The following is an 18,781-nucleotide window of genomic DNA, read 5'->3' as shown; positions in this document are numbered from 1 at the left end:
CGGATCTATTTCAGTGGATACAAACATCTCAACAGATTATCAGTTTTTAAAAGTATATCATGATATTTAGGTTAATCAGGAAGTCAAAGTCTGAGGAACATTTCTGTCCTGAGTGAGAAGTTTATCCATCTTTCTCTGTAGTTTATGTTCCTGAAGGATTCTTCATGAAGGTAGTTTTAAAATTCTTACTTTGAGTTGAAGCCTAAAACTTTATCATCTAAATTTAAAAAAAGATTTTTTTTGACAGAATTATTTTTCTTTTTATTACATTTCAGTTCAATTTCTAGTATCTGCTGTTGAAATTGCTCACTCCAGGGGCCTCATTTCTAAAACTTTGCGTAGGATTTGCGTCAGAAGTGGCGTACGGATGAAACATAGGACGTGCGTACGCACAGAAATATTCGGATTTATTAAACCGTGCGCACGCACATCCTACGCATCTTTCCCTTAATAAATCACAACCAATTCTAAATGCAGCGCAGCTTTTGCGGCTTCATGACACGCCCATAGTTGCCCATAAATAGTCCGTGAAACGCCCACAAATGAATATTCATTGATTTCGAAACCATGGCAAACACAGAGAGGAAAGGAAAAAACGGAACTTCACTCAATGTGAAGTAGAAGTTATCGTTGGCGAGGTGGAAAAGAGGAGAAAAGTGTTGTTTGGAGGGCACAGTGTGGGCATTACTAATGCCAAAAAGGCACGTGAGCGGCAAACGGTGGCAGACGCCGTTAATGCTGTAGCCTCAAAACCTCGGACCGTGGCCGAAATAAAAAAGAAATGGTCGGACATCAAAGTCGAGGCAAAAAAAGTCTAGCGCTGCATCGCCAGTGTGTTTGCCACGGGGGGAGGGGGGGCACAGGAGCTGACCCCTCTTGATGAGAGACTGGCGGCAATTATTGGGGAATCCCTTTTAAGTGGAGTGGTGACTGAGGCGCAGGGGGACACCGACGCGCCAGATGCACCGGGTGACACACCCCCAAAAGCCCGCAGAGGTCCAAAAGGACAGCTGGAGGAAGTCTGAACCGGCTCATAAGCCACTCGTCCTCGTTTGCCAACAAGTCTCCTTGCTGTCTAAAGATGCGTTCACTCCCAATTCTTCCATTTGCCACATCTTCTAAGATCAGCCATTGTGCGTCATTACGCATTGTGATGGGACATTTTATTTCCCTCCATTTAATTACATCTGACAAGCTACAGATGTCGGTAATAATCCACGTGGAAATGGGAAATTGATCAGCAAATGTAATTTCTTGTTGCTTTCTGAATGGTTGAGACATACGCCATACATTGTTTTATGAAAAATAAAACAAACTAAAGGCATATGCATGAATACCATAATTCTGTAGCTTATGAAGAAATGTTTTACTATGAAAACAACTTTCCCCAGTGGACAATTAATATGTCTGTCCGTTCGTCCGCACCTATAACTGCTCCGCCAGACGGACACATTAACGAGAATATCAGTTTTGTACATTATTTCGTTCTGTTAACTATATTATTTATGAGGATGAATTGCACAACATGCCAATATTGCAGAACATATTTCACTTTTCTTTTTGCAAATAAGTGTTCCTTTGAATTTCTGTTGTAATTTGTTTGATTTTTTTGTTTGTTTCACTGCTGATCGATCAAACGGGTGTTGGTGTAGCTGTTAATTGTAAGACTTTCTTTGTGAAGTCTTCATGTTATTTCTGAGAGGCAGTATTGTCATTTTCACTTTCACGTGTTTCTTCCATCTGCCGACGGTGTCGCCGTTTCTCATTTCACCCGTTTTTGTGCGTACGCCTGGGTCAGAGCTTGCGTGAAGGACCGCACATTTTCCTGTCAAGTTTGCTTTTTATAAATATCAACTATTGCGTAGAGAGTGGCGTACGCCTTCTTTTGTGCGTACGTAACGTTTATAAATGAGGCCCCAGATCTCCATGTGAAGGAGGCAGAGACCAACACTGACCTCTGCTGTTCGGTTTGTGTCATTACATTTTGTGTCTGCAGCTCTGATTTCTTCACGTGATTCTTCTCAAGAAGTGAGAAGTGAGGAGAAGTGTCCCGACATTAAGATATAAAAATATATCTTGTTCCCACAGGTTATTATGTCGTTCGCACGAAATACTATTCCGTTCCCTCGAAATGATTAACTCGTGCGAATGCAATAATTATGTCGTGCGAACGCAATAATTAATCCGTTCGAACGCAATAATTATTCACGTCATAAGTCATACACGCGGATATGCTCTCTGTACGCCGGCAAAAGCCGCTTTCAGCGGTAACTTCCGTGTCTCTGTGACCCATATTTGTTCAAAAAAGGAACATGAAAAACAAAAATGATCACTTTATTACCGTCTCAATGAATATAAGAAAAATATCAAAAGATTTATGATAACTAGGCTGCTTTGTCATACGATAGCTCCTGCTAGGCTACTACTAGCGCCGCCGCAGAGCTCTTTGATGTATGCCGGCATTTGGGCAACTGGCTGGTCTGTTGTCAGACAGCTGATATGGTAGTTTAGGGTCGAACAGGAATAATAATATTCAGGACTTGTCTTTTATTAACTTTAACAGTCAGTTGCTTTACATTCGAAGGCCATTAGGCTACATGCTAACTGACTAGCCGATCATTGATCCTGTTATTAATTTACGTCATAGATTTACAGCAGATACCTTCACATTTCTGTCTGTGTGTGTCTCATTACATTGCATTGAAGACACGGAGGATGTTTAGAGAACAGATTTATTTATTTTAAAAAGCACAAAAGCATCCATCGTATTCACGTTCATTCACATGGTGATATGGTACGCCCTCCGGTCATCTTGCTGCAAAAGCCGCTTCCAGCCGCTACTTTCGTGTCTCTGTGAGCATTCAATAGGGTTAAAAATAATAGCAAGAATGGTCGATCTGTTATTGTCTCGATGAAAATCTGAAAAATATGATATTAAGCTGGCTGCTTCGCCAAAAGCACTTACCTTTAGCTCGTAGCATAACAACAATAGCACTACGTCACGTTTCCCAGCGTGCTTTGCTGCCAATCACTGGCCAATCATTGGTCTTGTTGTTAGACCTTGGTCACAGGGACACGGTGATTGGCCATTGATTGGCAGCAAAGCATGCTGGGAAACGTGACGTACTGCTATTGTTGTTATGCTACGAGCTAAAGGTAAGTGCTTTTGGCGAAGCAGCCAGCTTAATATCATATTTTTCAGATTGCATCACAGCAACGCCATCGTGAAGTCTACTGGTGACACCACAGTGACGGGGCTCATCTCTGACGGGGAAGAATCTGCCCACAGAGATGAGGTGGAACGGCTGTCTATATGGTGTTCAACCAGCAACCTCCTCCTCAACAGCAGAGACCAAAGAAATGATCATAGACTACAGGAAAAAGAAGATGGACACACTGCCACTCTTCATCAGCGGGGGGGGGGCAGACGTCCACTTCCATCCATCCATCCATCCATCCATCCATCCATCTATCTATCTGGGAGATCTCAGAGTAGAGCCGCTTCTCCTCCACATCCAGAGGAGCCAGTCGCTCTGGCATCTGGTCTGAATGCCTCCATGGGGAGGTGTTTTGGGCATGTCCCACTGGACGGAGGCCCTGGGGAAGACCCAGGACACGCTGGAGAGAGTCCGTCTCAAGTGATCCGTCTTGGTCGTTATTACACACAGAGGCACTAGAGTTCCTTGCTCTGCTGTTTAATGTGTTACTTCTTTCTGCAGACTTTACACCGCATCAACATCGTAGAACAAAAACCAAAGTCATGATTAACTATAACACATGCATTGCACACCTTCACACAAATAATGCACAAAAGAAAAAACAAACATACCACTTTGGCTGCTAAAATCAACCGGATGGATGATGAATGGATGGATGGATGGAGGAAAAATGGATGGATGGATAAATGGATGGATAGATGGATGGATGATGGATGGATAGATGGATGGATTGATGATGAATGGATGGGTGGATGGATGGATGGAAGGATGATGAATGGATGGGTGGATGGATGATGGATGGATGGATGGATGATGAATGGATGGGTGGATGGGTGGATGGATGGATGGATGAAAAAGGGATAGATGGATGGATGAATGAATGGATGATGAATGGATGGATGGATGATGGATGGATGGATGGGTGGATGGATGGATGGATGGATGGATGATGAATGGATGGATGGATGAATGAATGGATGATGAATGGATGGATGGATGGATGATGGATGGATGGATGGATGGATGGATGGATGGATGATGAATGGATGGATGGATGAATGGATGATGAATGGATGGATGGATGGATGGATGGATGGATGGATGGATGGATGATGGATGGATATATGGATGGATGGATGGATGGATGGATGATGAATGGATGGATGGATGGATGGATGGATGGATGGATGGATGCATGGATGGATGGATATATGGATGGATGGAACATCTGCAAAAAAACCTGAAAAGTAAAAAAGATACTTGTGTTGTAACCAAATATCATTTAATTTTGTGAATGAATGAAGCTTTATTTCTACTCTCCAATTCCTTTAGGTGCACCAAAGTGCTTAACAATAAAAGACAGAAGACATTTTAAAAATAAGTAAATTAAGAATAAAAAAAAACAATAAAATTACAAAAGGCAGTCAGCAATAAAAGACAGATAAAAACACAATAAAACAAATAAAAGAAAGTGAAATCCCACCAACCACTGAGCACTAAAAGCCACGAAAAGCTTTAAAAACAAGCAGAAAAAGTTTCTATAGAATTCTGAAATGAACAGGAAGTCAGTAAAGTGAACAGAGTCCAGAATGATGAGTTCTGGATGTTCCAGTTACCAGTCATGCTGCTGCGTTCTGGACTGACTGCAGACCAGTGTGACATTGTGATGTTCTCTTCTACTTGGCTGATAGTAAATCCTATCTTTTTGATAGGTGTAGTTGATTTTTCACAATGTTTCATGAGAACATTTGGAAGAAATCAGAGTGGCTCCAAAATGTCCCATGTTTTCCAATGAACTTCTTTCCAACCTTCAGGGCATCAGAAACATTTTGAAAACCAGTTTCTGTTGTTTTTCTGAAGAACAAACTTTTTTTCACATTTCAACGTGATTCTGTTTTACTGTTGTGCAATGCAAAGAAACAGACGTTGCTGTTTCATCAGTTCCACAGAAGACCAAACGTCTATCCCGAACACAGATTACAGTCCTGTGACGTCAGGAAGTCTTTGTCATCACGTTGGAATAAACCAACTGACAGAAAAGTTTAAAAACACAAAGATTTAATCTTTTTTCTTCTAAAATGGGGTTTAAAGTCTCAAAAGAGTCTACTTTATGTCTCTGGAATCATTAGGAATCATCAGTGAGATCCTGCTGGACTGAAGAGAGTTGAAGTGAACAGATTTGAAACATTTGAACAAGTTTAGTGATTCAACTTTCACTAATGAAGCCTCAAGCAGCAACAGAACTTGGTTTGACAGAAATCCTACTTCAGCAAATGTTAAAAAAACATTCTTATGTCCTGAAATGAAATAGAACTTTTAAAGTTGTGCTTTTAAAAAAAAGCTTCATTGACTTTTTCAGCATCAAAAATATTCCTCCAATTTGTCTTTAAGGTCTTTTGGGACGTCGTCATCATCTGTATGAAATGGACTCTTTCGGACGGATTCATCCTTTTAGTTTATTGAATGAACTTCAACATTTGATTGAAGACCAGAAAACACAGTTTTTAAGAAGAAAACATCTAAACATGGATTCAGGGATTCTTTTCAACTAAAAACAGAAATGACAAAAATAGCTTTATTAAAGCTTCACTTAAACAGAATATCCATCCATCTTCTTCCTCTCATCCAGGACTGGGTCACGGGGACAGCGGTCTAAGCAAATATCCACAGACTTCCCTCACCCCAGCCACTTCCTCCAGCTCCTCCGGGGGGACCCCGAGACGTACCCAGGCCAGTCCAGAGATGTAGTTTCTCCAGCGTGTCTTGGGTCTTCCCTGGAGCCTCCGCCAAGCGGGACATACCTGGGACACCTCTCCAGGAAGGCGTCCAGAAGGAATCCGGACTCGATGTCCTAGCCGCCTCAACTGGCTCCTCTGGAAACTTTTCTACTCTGAGCTCTCTCCGGGTGACGAAACTCCTCTCCCCTTATCTCTAAGGGAGCGTCCAGCCACCCTATGGAGGAAGCTCATTTCAGCCGCTTGTGTTCTGGACCTGGTTCTTTGGGTCATGACCCAGAGCTCATGTATCGGAAGGAAGATCGACCGGTAAATTGAGAGCTTTGCTTTTTGGCTCAGCTCTCTCTTCGCCATAATGGACCAGTACAATGACCACATAACTACCGACGCTGCCCCGATCCGCCTGTCAATCTCACGCTCTGATATTCCCTTACTCGTGAACAAGACCCCAAGATATTGAAACTCCTCCACCTGGGGCAGGGAGACTCCACCCACCCAGACATGGCAAACTACCTTTAGAAAAAAATCATACGAGGATCAAACGGCTGACATTAGGTTGGTCCGAGAGTGGACAATGAAAGAAATGTAATGAAAAGGGATGGAATAAATGACTGGATGACTGAACGAGTAAATGAATGAATAGAGTCGGGTCTCCCTCCACCTGCAGCCTGGGCTCTGGATCTCAATCCCTCCAGACGGGTTGGATTTTCCACATTCTGGAGTTGCTGCAGGTGTGAGGGAGCTGTCTGTGTGGTCTTACTCTCCAGCCCCCAGTTCAACCATGTGGACTTTAATGCCCATGTGGGGAACAACAGTGGCGGCCAGAAAGATGTGATGTGAACGGCCTCCCTGCTCTGAACCGGAGCTGCGTTCTCTTGTTGGACCTCGCCATGGTTTGTCCGTGAACAGACACCATGTTTGACCCCAAAGGTGTTCAGGTCATTACAGGTGGCTCCAGGAGTCATGGTCTACTTTGGAACTGATGAAAGAGGAACATCTGGATACGATATTGCACAACATAAGACAGTGAGGAGTCTGAACAAGATTTAGTTTTACTGAGAAAAACAGAAACTGGTTTTAAAGAACGGACCTGATATCTTGACGAGATGGAACAAAGTTCTCTGTGAGCCCCGCCCACTTTGAGTCTGATTTAAGGATGAGACTCAGCCTCAACCAGCAGAACTTCAGCTTCAGCTGCTCTGGTGAGTTTTCTTGATGTCATGCTTTCATTCATTTGATTTTTTCATCAAACGTTCTTCTAGAATGTCTCCATTTCTTTCAAATGATGCTGTGGTCTTTGTCCTGTTTTAGTTCTTTAGAAAGTTCTTGGTTTTTGTGTATTTTCTACAGACAAATGTTAGGATCTTGGTGTGTTTTAGGCTATGAGTTGGTTAAGATTGTTGGATTTTCTAATCTTTTTCAGTCTGGTCCTGCTCCAGACCGTCTTCAGAGGAAACAACTTCTCCCAGAAGTCTAAGGGAAGAAACTTTTGCTCCTTTTGCAACAAGCTCAGGTTTGTCAAATGGATCAAGTTTGAAAAAGTCATTTGGTTCTGCTGTGTTTTTATAATGAACAAAGCAAAATATCTGCTTCTTTATCTTCATTAACTGTCATTCTAAAAGAAGACATTTTTTTTCTATTTTAGACGTTTCAAGTCAACGACAACATGCCGTACGTAGCACCTATTGCCATTGTTGGTGGACATGGAGGATACCCGTTCAGTTTTAATGGTGTAGATACTGGAGCTCTGCTTAAAAAGCTGGATGCGTGGGTTGGACAAGGTCTAGTGAGAGGTATACAGATCCTGATGACTGACGGTATTCAAAAGACATATGGAACAGCCGGGGTAGACGGTGATAATCATTACTCTTTCACTTTTGAGGATGGAGAATATTTTTCCACCCTTACTCTTTGGCCCAACAGTACTGGAGATCGCCTGCTTGCCATTATATTCACAACATCCAAGGGCCGATATTGTGAGATCTGTGTAACGATTGAAAAGCCTTCGGTTACGGAAAAAGAAATAGATGTTGGCTCTGGAATGTGTGTTGGAGTTCAGGGCAGGTCAGGAAATGAAATTAATGCATTTGGGTTCCTGTTCATCAAAGTTACTAAGTGAACCGGTTCTAGAGGGCTAGATGGTGAAACAACAACCTGTGTGGGTTCAGCTTCTTGATGAGAACAGAAATAAATGTGTCTGACAGAAATGATTTCACCTTCTAGCCTCCAGACAAAGACAACAGCTAATGATATCTGCTGTCATGAAAAGGGTTTGGTTCTTTGAAACAATCAGATGACATCTTTGAACAGATGTGTTCATGCTGCATCTGTGGCTGATGGGGACAATCACCTCTTTGATGGTTTTTCTTTTCTCTTTGATTTCTTCATCTGGTTTGTGGTTTTTTCTTTGGACTTTTACTGCAGTTTTCTGAATGTTTCCATCAGATTTTTGGATTTGCTGTCATTTTTCCTGCTGTACTGAGAAACTCCTGATGATTTTCCTGTTATTGTCACTGGAATCCAATGTTTCTGTTGTCCTCATCATCTCTTCTGGAAATGGCATTCTATCAGTAAATCTTGTTGGTGTGGACGCTGGAAAAAGCCCTTCAGTTCATGTCAAATCACTGTTTGTGCTCATCTAGTTTGTATGATTTGGAAAATAAAAACCTCAACCAAACCAGGAGTGCTATGAATTCTTAGACTGAACACAAATACATGTTGAAACATTTCTACCAGTTTGGGAGCATCCCTAAAGATGTAGGGGGTTTAAGCCCCTCCCACAAGGAAGGTGACGGCAACACCAATGTCACGTCTGGATGATGCCGATGCCGACCAATCACAGGAGGCGGCAGCTCAACAGCTCCAGAACAATAAGGAGGTCAACAGAGACGTCTTTCAAGAAAAACCTCTTTGACTTTAGCTTTGCCTTCACACACAACCAAAAACACACTAGTACACACACACACACACACACACACTAGTACACCCACACACACACTAGTACACGCACACACACAGTAGTACACACACACACACACTGTGTGTCTGGGAAATTTGAAGCTGGGAGCAAAGTGAGGTCCAAACGCAGCGTTCTGAGCGCTCCACCGACCCCAGAATCCTGAGAACTTGATGATCAGAACACGTCAACCTGTTGAGCTTCTCAACAGTCAAATATAGCAGAAAAGAAAAAACAAACAAAAAACTTTCAAAGCAACAATTGGTGAAACATGAGGAACCCAAAGCAGAAATAAAGACAAGACAAAGAAGAGATCAGACCAAGTAAATATGAAAGTTTAATGTTAATGTGGCCCGCCAGTTTGTATGAATGACACGTTTTTCAGTGTTGTGCGTGGAGCTGATGAACCAACCAATCACAGTGGAGTATATGAGTCTTGGGGGTGTGACATTGACCAGGGTTGAAAGCAGGAGAACATTTAAGGCAGGACACCTGACAGCCCCCCCCTCACCAGACCACATTTTTATTTTTATTTTTAATTTTTATTTTATTTATTTTTTAACTTGTTCTGTCCAACAGCTGGGCAGACGGATGAGAGCTGAGGGCCTCTTGTGTTGGACATATTTTACTTTAACAAGAGGGGTTATTAATCTTCTGACAAACCAGAGGTATGTCTGAATAAACCCCTTTTGTAATTGAGGCCAAACTTTATTAATTTCAATCGTGTTTGAAAATCTTTGGTGTTGGACCAGACGGAAAAGGAAAGAAGGGAAGAAGAGAGAGGGATGTTAGAGGGGGGGGGGTGTAAGAGGGTGATAATAGGAGGGGAAGGGGGATAAGACCATGAAGCAGCACAAAGCAACAAGTTTACTGGTTGTTTATCATTACGGTACGGTTCAAATGTAGTACAAAAAGGGCGGGGCCTGTTCGCACACACTCAAATGTTATCAACACACCTGCTAGCTGCAAAAAATGTCCACATGTCAACATGTCCACAAAACAGATAGTGTTCACACACGCATACTTATGCCTTAAAACCAACTAGTGTGAAATATTTCATTCATTCTATCACGCAAACTATTAATGCAAAGGTGAGCTAACACCTGTGCTCAGGTGAGTGTTTATGTTCTTCTAAAATGGATGGTGGAATGTGAAAAGAAGGAAGGAGAGTGCCCAGCCATCCCCACACCAAGACCCCCGCCGCAGCAGCAGCGGCAGCCGGAACCCCCCAACGCCACACGGGAACAGGCAGGGGACAACCTTCCCCCGGGCGACCAAATCCGCCACCCAGGCCAGGGCCAGCATGACCGCCGCGAGGCCCCCAGAGCCAGAGAGCAGGGAGGCATGGGGGGAAAGAGAGCGGCGCCCCAGCCCAACCAGGAGAGCAGCACCCCCGCCGCGCCGGGAGAGCCCAACGCAGGGCCCCACCGGAGAAAGGCGCCCACAGCCCCAGCCGAGCATCCCATCACCACCCAGGAGTTCCGGGCATCCCCCTGCACCAACCCCAGGTACGAGCCATGACCCCCCAAGGGAGACCCGCTCCGCACTCCAGGCAGCCACCCACCCGGCCCACGGTTGGTCCAGGGAGGAGCAAGGCAGGGGCCCGCCGCCCCCGCCCAGGAGGGGGGAACCCCGGGGAAAAAAGGGGGCCCACAAGGGGTGTTGTAAACATGGCCCGACCAGGCTCGGCCACAGTTGGAAATTTGGCGGGGCCCAGCGCTCAGGGGCAAGGACCAGAACCCACCCCCCAGGGACCAGACACCCCCGGCTCAGATGTAATGTGAACCCCCCCACCGCGCGGAGAGAGCACCGCCAGGCCCAGGAAACAGCACCCAAGGGACACGGCCGCCGTTGCCAAGGGCCCCGTACCCCCCACCAGGGAAGGGGTAGGGGACAGATGGTCCTAGGTCCCACCTTCCTTGCAAAATGTGTGTCCGTGTGTTTGAGAGGGTGTGTGTGTGCATGTGTGTGTGTTTGTGTTGGGATGTATTGTATTGAGGGGGGAAGGGTGGGTGTACTAAGGGGGGGGTGCAGTTAAAATTGGTGGGTAGGGCACTAAGGGGACATCTACTGATTACTCACAGTGATGTGAGTAATCTTTTTGTTTATAAGGATGTCTGGGTTGTTCATGATGGGTGTCATTTTGCACGGTTGAATTGATGATTTTGATATTTTAAGAAATTCCCACCAGGCTGTTAAAGTGGTGTTAATATTAATACTTTTGAAACAATCCTGTTTTTTAACTGTTTGGCTAATAAATGGAAGATCTGACAGGTTGATCTTTCCACATAACGCCTGTTCCAAGTCTAACCATGAGTTGGTTTCTGGATTATTTTTTAACCATTTTAAGATGTATTGTAATCTATTTGCAAGAAAGTATTTGTGGAAGTTAGGTAATTCTAATCCTCCACAGCTTTTTGCAGATTTTAAAGTTTTTAGACTAATTCTTGCAGGTTTATTGTTCCATAAAAAGCTTGATATGGATGAGTCTAATGTTTTGAACCATTTTATTGGCAGTTGTGTGGGAATCATTGATTCATTTGCAGAGTTTAAATATGTGTAAGAATCCTTGCATTAACAGAAACTAAAAATGTCGCAGACAGAGAGCCAGAGTGCATCATACATCCTCTGCACTAAGCCTCAGTACCGGCTCCCCCAGGGTTGTGTACTGAGTCCTCTGCTCTGCTGTACACATACGACTGCACACCTGCATCACAGCAACGCCATCGTGAAGTCTACTGGTGACACCACAGTGACGGGGCTCATCTCTGACGGGGAAGAATCTGCCCACAGAGATGAGGTGGAACGGCTGTCTATATGGTGTTCAACCAGCAACCTCCTCCTCAACAGCAGAGACCAAAGAAATGATCATAGACTACAGGAAAAAGAAGATGGACACACTGCCACTCTTCATCAGCGGGGGGGGGGGCAGACTTCCACTTCTATCCATCCATCCATCGATCCATCCATCGATCGATCGATCCGTCCCACTGAGGAGGAGGCGGAGGCCCTGGGGAAGACCCAGGACACGCTGGAGAGAGTCCGTCTCAAGTGATCCGTCTTGGTCGTTGTTACACACAGAGGCACTAGAGTTCCTTGCTCTGCTGTTTAATGTGTTATTTCTTTCTGCAGACTTTACACCGCATCAACATCGTAGAACAAAAACCAAAGTCATGATTAACTATAACACATGCATTGCACACCTTCACACAAATAATGCACAAAAGAAAAAACAAACATACCACTTTGGCTGCTAAAATCAACCGGATGGATGATGAATGGATGGATGGATGGAGGAAAAATGGATGGATGGATAAATGGATGGATAGATGGATGGATGATGGATGGATAGATGGACGAATGGATGGATGTATGGATGATGAATGGATGGATGGAAGGATGATAATAATAATAATAATAATACATTTTATTTATAAGGCGCCTTTCTGGGCACTCAAGTTTGCCGCACAGCATGTATACAGTATAAAATACAATAAACACTTAAAACAACAACAACAATTTAAATAAATACAAAATTAAATAAAAATATATAAAAATGTGAAAAGTTTAATGTTAAAGTGAAGAGGCCATTTGGAAAAGATGAGTTTTTAGCTTTGATTTGAAATGTGGGAGTGTGTCAGTGTTGCGGAGGTCAGGGGGGAGTGAGTTCCAAAGCCAGGGAGCAGAGCAACTGAATGCCCGGCTCCCCATGGTGACAAGACGGGCAGAAGGGACAGAAAACTGGATAGAGGAAGAGGAGCGGAGGGAGCGAGCAGGTATGGAGATATGAAGGAGGTCAGAGAGATACGGAGGTGCAAGGTTGTGAAAGGCTTTGAATGTGTAGAGAAGATTTTGTATTGAATGCGGAATGGGATGGGTAGCCAGTGAAGCTGTTGAAGAATAGGTGTGATATGGTTGATGGAGGGAGTGCGTGTGATGATACGAGCTGCTGAATTCTGAACCATTTGAAGTTTATGGAGGGTTTTTTGTGGGAGACCAAATAGAAGAGAGTTACAATAGTCCAGGCGGGAAGTAACAAGACTACGTACCAGTACAGCAGTGGACTGAGTAGTGAGGGAGGGACGTAGACGTTGGATGTTGCGTAGATGGAAGTAAGCTGATCTGGTGACGCAGACCGGGTGATGGATGATGGATGAAGAATGGATAGATGGATGGATGGATGGATGGATGGATGGATGATGGATGGATGGATGATGAATGGATGGATGGATGGATGGATGGATGCAAGGATGGGTGGATGGATGGATGGATGGATGGATGATGAATGGATGGATGGATGGATATATGGATGGATGGATGGATGGATGGATGGATGGATGATGAATGGATGGATGGATGGATGGATGATGGATGGAAGGATGGATGGATGGATGGATGGATGGATGGATGATGAATGGATGAATGGATGGATGATGGATGGATGATGGATGATGGATGATGGATGGATGGATGGATGGATGATGGATGGATGGATGGATGCAAGGATGGGTGGATGGATGGATGATGGATGGATGGATGAAAAAGGGATAGATGGATGGATGGATGATGGATGGATGGATGGAGGATGAATGGATGGATGGATGGATGGATGGATGATGGATGGAAGGATGGATGGATGGATGGATGGATGATGAATGGATGGATGGATGATGAATGGATGAATGGATGGATGAAAAAGGGATAGATGGATGGATGGATGATGGATGGATGGATGGAGGATGAATGGATGGATGGATGGATGGATGGATGGATGGATGGATGGATGATGGATGGATGGATGGATGATGAATGGATGGATGGATGGATGGATGATGGATGGATGGATGGATGGATGGATGATGAATGGATGGATGGATGGATGGATGGATGGATGCAAGGATGGGTGGATGGATGGATGGATGGATGGATGGATGGATGATGAATGGATGGATGGATGGATATATGGATGGATGGATGGATGGATGGATGGATGATGGATGGAAGGATGGATGGATGGATGGATGGATGTATGGATGGATGATGAATGGATGGATGGATGGATGATGAACGGATGAATGGATGGATGAAAAAGGGATAGATGGATGGATGGATGCATGGATGGGTGGATGGATGAATGGATGGATGATGGATGGATGGATGGATGATGAATGGATGGGTGGATGGATGGATGGATGGATGGATGGATGATGGATGGATGGATGGATGGATGGATGGATGATGAATGGATGGATGGATGGATGAATGATGGATGGATGGATGGATGATGAATGGATGGGTGGATGGGTGGATGGGTGGATGGATGGATGGATGGATGATGAATGGATGGATGGATGGATGGATGATGGATGGAAGGATGGATGGATGGATGGATGTATGGATGGATGATGAATGGATGGATGGATGGATGATGAATGGATGGGTGGATGGATGGATGGATGGATGGATGGATGAAAAAGGGATAGATGGATGGATGGATGCATGGATGGGTGGATGGATGGATGGATGGATGGATGATGAATGGATGGATGGATGAATGAATGGATGATGAATGGATGGATGGATGGATGGATGGATGATGGATGGATGGATGGATGGATGGATGGATGGATGGATGATGGATGGATGGATGGATGGATGAATGAATGGATGATGAATGGATGGATGGATGGATGGATGGATGGATGGATGGATGGATGGATGGATGGATGATGAATGGATGGATGGATATATGGATGGATGGATGGATGGATGGATGATGGATGGATGGATGGATGGATGGATGGATGGATGGATGGATGCATGGATGGATAGATATATGGATGGATGGAACATCTGCAAAAAACCTGAAAAGTAAAAAAGATACTTGTGTTGTAACCAAATATCATTTAATTTTGTGAATGAATGAAGCTTTATTTCTACTCTCCAATTCCTTTAGGTGCACCAAAGTGCTTAACAATAAAAGACAGAAGACATTTTAAAAATAAGTAAATTAAGAATAAAAAAAAACAATAAAATTACAAAAGGCAGTCAGCAATAAAAGACAGATAAAAACACAATAAAACAAATAAAAGAAAGTGAAATCCCACCAACTACTGAGCACTAAAAGCCACGAAAAGCTTTAAAAACAAGCAGAAAAAGTTTCTATAGAATTCTGAAATGAACAGGAAGTCAGTAAAGTGAACAGAGTCCAGAATGATGAGTTCTGGATGTTCCAGTTACCAGTCATGCTGCTGCGTTCTGGACTGACTGCAGACCAGTGTGACATTGTGATGTTCTCTTCTACTTGGCTGATAGTAAATCCTATCTTTTTGATAGGTGTAGTTGATTTTTCACAATGTTTCATGAGAACATTTGGAAGAAATCAGAGTGGCTCCAAAATGTCCCATGTTTTCCAATGAACTTCTTTCCAACCTTCAGGGCATCAGAAACATTTTGAAAACCAGTTTCTGTTGTTTTTCTGAAGAACAAACTTTTTTTCACATTTCAACGTGATTCTGTTTTACTGTTGTGCAATGCAAAGAAACAGACGTTGCTGTTTCATCAGTTCCACAGAAGACCAAACGTCTATCCCGAACACAGATTACAGTCCTGTGACGTCAGGAAGTCTTTGTCATCACGTTGGAATAAACCAACTGACAGAAAAGTTTAAAAACACAAAGATTTAATCTTTTTTCTTCTAAAATGGGGTTTAAAGTCTCAAAAGAGTCTACTTTATGTCTCTGGAATCATTAGGAATCATCAGTGAGATCCTGCTGGACTGAAGAGAGTTGAAGTGAACAGATTTGAAACATTTGAACAAGTTTAGTGATTCAACTTTCACTAATGAAGCCTCAAGCAGCAACAGAACTTGGTTTGACAGAAATCCTACTTCAGCAAATGTTAAAAAAACATTCTTATGTCCTGAAATGAAATAGTGACTCGTCGCATTTCGGGCAGACACTCTGCAGAATTACAGGTTACTCCCCTAGGGCGGATCAGTCAATTAACTCACCTGTTTAGCGTCCTATTTAAGTCAGGTGTACAATTGTTCATTCTCTCTTACCTTCAGCGCTCATTCTTTGCAGTTCCCTGTGCTCGCTGTTCTCTTTTCACTGTCCCACCGGTCCTTGTCGGATCTTGTCGGATCTTCATCCTTTTCGCTGCAGCGCTGCGTTCCTCTTCGCCGATTCTTCGTTTTCACCGTTCTCCTTCTGCGTCATGGTGTTCTCCCCCGTTCTTCTGTTTGTTGGTTCCCCCCTTCTTACGGGGGGGGGGACATCCGTCTCCCCGCGTCTGCCCCTGTGTTTCGGCTTCCGGCTCGTGGCGCGTCTTCGGAGCCGCGGGTCTTGTGTCGCGTGTCGCGTGTCTGCGTGTCGCGTTGCGTGTCTACGGAGCGGTGTCCTGCCACAGTCGGGTTGTCTGTGGCGATCGATCGGGAGTTGTCTCAGCGTTTTTGGGTGCCGTAGTCGCCGGAATGTTTGGTGAGCGGCGTGCGTTAGCCTCGGCTTCTGTGCTGTGTTTTCTTCCGGGGTTTTTTCCTGTTTTTCGCTGTCATCTGTGACGTCACGCTCCTAAGGACCCTGGGACTTGCAGTTCTCAATAAGGCACAGTGCGTTTTTAAACTCTGGTCCGGTTTCTGCTGTCTGGGCCATTATTCAGTGGCGGCTCTTTGTTTTGCTTTCTTTTAAGTTGTGTACAATTGCTAGTTGACCTGTATTTGGATTGGTTGGTTTATGGATAGGTCTCTTTTGTGAGAGGGAGAGAGAAGGAAATGTGAAGTGTGTCCCCCTGGCTTTCGACTTAACTAAATTCTGCCCCGTTGTGTGTGCGTCTGTCAGTTTGCGCGTGGCCCTGTCTTCTCACGCACACTGGTGTTTTTTTTTTTTTTGGCATTCTGGTTGTGTGTTCTTTGGTTGTTTAGGGATTTGTCGTTAGGGGGGGGGATTCATGATGGGCTTTTCCCAGGGGCCGTTTTCTGTTTTGGATCGGCACTAAGGTGACACTCGGACGTTCAGGTTTTTATTTTTTATTTTTTTTTATTTTTTTTTTAACTTGTCCTGTCCAACAGCTAGGCAGGCAGATGAGAGCTGAGGGCCTCTTGTGTTGGACATATTTTACTTTAACAAGAGGGGTTATTAATCTTCAGACAAACCAAAGGTATGTCTGAATAAACCCCTTTTGTAATTGAGGCCAAACTTTATTAATTTCAATCATGTTTGAAAATCTTTGGTGTTGGACCGGACGTAAAAGGAAAGAAGGGAAGAAGAGAGAGGGATGTTAGAGAGAGGGGGGGGGGTAGTGAGAGGGGGGGGGTAAAACAATGAAGCAGCATAGAGAAGACAGGTTTACTGGTTGTTTATCATTACGGTACGGTTCAAATGTAGTACAAAAAGGGCGGGGCCTGTCCACACACACACTCAAATGTTGTCAACACACCTGTTAGCTGCAAAAATGTCCACATGTCGACATGTACACAAAACAGATAGTGTTCACGAACGCATACCTATGCCTTCAAACCAACTAGTGTGAAATCTTTCATTCATTCAATCATGCAAACTATTGGTGCAAAGGTGAGCTAACACCTGTGCTCAGGTGAGTGTTTATGTTCTTCTAAAATGGATGGTGGAATGTGAAAAGAAGGAGGAGGAGCGCCCAGCCACCCCCACACCCAGACCCCCGCCGCAGCAGCAGCGGCAGCCGGAATTCCCCCAACGCCACACGGGAACAGGCAGGGAACAACCGCCCCCCGGGCGACCAAGACCGCCACCCAGGCCAGGGCCAGCAGGACCGCCGCGAGGCCCCCAGAGCCAGAGAGCAGGGAGGGGGGAACCCCGGGGAAAAAAGGGTGGCCCACAAGGGGTGTTATAAATATGGCCCGACCAGGCTCGGCCACTGTTGGAAGTTTGGCGGGGCCCAGCGCTCAGGGGCAAGGACCAGGACCCACCCCCCAGGGACACGAACACCCCCGGCTCAGGTGTAATCTGAACCCCCCCACCGTGCGGAGAGAGTACCGCCGGGCCCAGGGAGCCGGCACCCAGGGGACACGGCCGCCGTCGCCAAGGGGCCCGCACCCCCCACCAGGGAAGGGGTAGGGGACAGATGGACCCAGGTCCCACCTTCCTTGCAAAATGTGTGTGCGTGTATGTGTGTTTGAGAGGGTGTGTGTGTGCATGTGTGTGTGTTTATGTTGGAATGTATATATTGAAGGGGGAGGGGTGTGTGTACTAAGGGGGGTGCAGTTAATATTGGCGAGTAGGGCACTAAGGGGACATCTCCTGATTACTCACAGTGATGTCCCCTCACCCTCCCCACCAAGGGGCCCTAAATGTCTAAGGTGCGGTTAAAATTGGCGGGTAGGGTGCCAGGAGGACATCTGCTGCTTGTTTGCAGTGATGTCCAAGCACCCCCCCTACCAAGGACCCTACATGTCTAAGGTGCAAATAAAACCGAAAGAGGGGGGGCCCACTCCATACGGCAACCATAGGAGGGGGGCCACTGCCAAGTAGCCCCCCCCCAAGGCGTTCGGACGTTCAGGTTTGACGCGATTGTGCTGGAACTGTCGCGCCTCGGTTCCTCTGCTTTGAATTTGGCATCGGCGGCTTTTTCCTTGTGTTCCTTCTGGTTTTCGTTTGCGCTCGGCTGACTGTGCCTTCTCTATAAGCTGTTCTGTCAGACACTCGTTTTGGATTTCGGTTCCGCTTTATTCAAGGAAGACGGATGGGTCTCCGCCGTCCGGATTTGTTTCTGCTCAGATCTTGGTTTATGATGCGCGCCTCTCTGTCCCTATGTAATCTTTCGCGTTATGCTGCACGTCGTTCATCCCGTCTTTGGAGTATCCGGACGTCCTTGGTTAATTCATTTCAGTGGTCTGT

General features: G+C 45.0%; 1 long non-coding RNA gene across 1 annotated transcript; it reads left to right on the top strand.

Moving 5' to 3' along the window:
• The first annotated feature begins 6,900 nt into the window (after positions 1-6,900).
• LOC105358449 lies at positions 6,901-7,624 on the top strand. The gene is made up of 3 exons (XR_002872087.1): positions 6,901-7,155; positions 7,377-7,466; positions 7,599-7,624. It is a non-coding gene; the product is annotated as an uncharacterized LOC105358449 (long non-coding RNA).
• The last annotated feature ends 11,157 nt before the right edge of the window (positions 7,625-18,781 follow it).

This window comes from Oryzias latipes, chromosome 19, assembly GCF_002234675.1.
Source record: "Oryzias latipes chromosome 19, ASM223467v1".
NCBI classification, from domain to species: domain Eukaryota; kingdom Metazoa; phylum Chordata; class Actinopteri; order Beloniformes; family Adrianichthyidae; genus Oryzias; species Oryzias latipes.
The sequence above is the reverse complement of the archived record's forward strand: the minus strand, read 5'-3'. Positions and strand labels throughout refer to the sequence as shown.